Genomic DNA, 2,014 nt, shown 5'->3' with positions numbered 1-2,014 from the left:
AAGTATCTGCAATGTTGTCATCTATGGCCAATAGGAGAGAAAGAATCCTGCAAAGGAATGACAGGTGGTTAAAAGTCAAAGGAAGTGATGAAAGCTATAATTAGAACCATAAACTGTAAGTAAAAGAGCATGTAAGTACAGAGTCATTTAGTCCATGGGTGAAAGAACCCAGAATAATTATATCTAGCTAAATGAAGAGTTGCTTTATTGCAAGGCCCAGGCTAGAACCGATAAGGAAACTTCCTGACAGGAGCCAGAAAACCATTTTTTGTTGAGTATGGCCTGATTTAGTTTGATTTCTAGTAAGAACTTAAATTTCCTAAATTTCTCTTTCCCATACCTATAGGATGAGTCAAAGCATATCTCTTTCAGATATGTGGGAAGGACCAAAATAATAAAGTAGTTGAAAAGATATTTGGAGAAAAGACAACTGCATTTCTATTGGAGTAGCAAAGCATGGTAGACCCAGCACCTAAAGTAGATAAATCTCTGGTTTGTGTTTTGTTTTTTCTTTTGATTAGGTGCCTAAATTTGAGGAAATCACTTAACCTCCTAGAACCTCAGGTTTTTGTTTTGTTTTCTTTTTCCCTTTCTAAGTATGGGAGTGATATTTTTTGAAATATGTGTGTGTGTGTGTGTGTGTGTGTGTGTGTGTGTGTGTGTGTGTGTTTTCTCATTGGTCGTTTCAAAATAGGGAGAATATATCTGTCACTGTTACACATTCATTCTGCTTAAAGCCCATCCAGTTGTCTTAATGGGCTGTTGGGAGTGGGGGGAGGGGTTCCCCATGGCTGCTTTTCAGTCAGTGTCAGTAAGGAACTCTTCACTGGAAATGTGGAGCAGGCCCCCTCGCAGCCATCACTTCTTTTTGAACACTTGATGACACAACTGGTCCAGGTGTAGCTTGTCCCTTCACCCCACTTCCTCCAGCCACAGTTCTCTTTCTCCCCCTTCTGCATCCACAGAAGGACATCACCTTCCCAGGTGATCAGCGACTAAACATTCGGGTTGTCCAGGCTTTGGTATACTCATCAAATTTCCCTCCAACAGTGAAATCCAGGGCAGAGTTGTTAAATGTGCTGTTGGTTTTCCTCTTGGAGTTATATGTGTATTGATTAATGATCTTTATCTGAGGCAGGCATACTGCAATCTTGCAGGCAGCAAAAATCAAAATCCACGGCCTTCAGGTAGCCTTCAAAGTTGTCATTACTCTCCATCTCCCAGGTTCCATTCTGGTCCATCCTCAGGGCAGTGGCCCCTGGTGACCATGGGTGTGTGGCAATGTTAAGGAGCAGGCAGGATCTTCCATTTCCTCGTAGGATTGACATGGCTATGTGAAGCTCAGATGAGAAAACATATTGAAATGCACTGTGGAAAATGTAGCAACACAAAGAAATGATATTGATAATTTTAAAGGCTCACTTCCATTGGCCTATCTTAGGAGTGTACTGACAAATCTATGGAAGAAAAGGGGACTGGAAACCTATATTTTCATATCTGTCAGAAAATCAAGCAATGCCAGAAATGGTCAGTGTCTCAGTGTCACACCGTCTATTGAAATAGTTTTAAACACAGCTTTACACTTCATTATAGTTGGCTTTCCAGTTTGATAACATCAGCAATCCTATGCTATGTGAATCACATTTTTATATTATTAATTTCCGCTGCATTACAACAAGGTTATTGCTACTGCCCAATTTTGGAAAGGTGAGAGGAGAACTTGAAGGAAAGAGCTGCAGACACTCAAAGGGAAACACATTTTTTGAATAATAATGAAATGAATATTTTTAGAATTTGCTTCTCAAAATTTCATGCCTAGATATCATAATTTGCAAAGTAATCCATTTATTTCAGTAAATCTTTTCATGTAACAAAAGGTACATTTCCAGTTCTCATTAACTCCTTTGGGATTAGAATTAGGCCCTATCCACATTTAAGTCACCCATCTGGATGTGGCAGGTATACAAGTTTGTACCTATGGGTGCCACTTGGAACCTAAAAACAAATAGCCCTA

At 39.7% G+C, this 2,014-nt stretch overlaps 1 pseudogene; it reads right to left on the bottom strand.

Moving 5' to 3' along the window:
• Positions 1–858: 858 nt before the first annotated feature.
• LOC118660217 lies at positions 859–1,328 on the bottom strand (annotated as a pseudogene).
• Between the last annotated feature and the right edge of the window lie 686 nt (positions 1,329–2,014).

This window comes from Myotis myotis, unplaced genomic scaffold, assembly GCF_014108235.1.
Source record: "Myotis myotis isolate mMyoMyo1 unplaced genomic scaffold, mMyoMyo1.p scaffold_m19_p_7, whole genome shotgun sequence".
Classification (NCBI taxonomy): domain Eukaryota; kingdom Metazoa; phylum Chordata; class Mammalia; order Chiroptera; family Vespertilionidae; genus Myotis; species Myotis myotis.
This window is presented reverse-complemented; position numbering and strand designations above follow the sequence as displayed.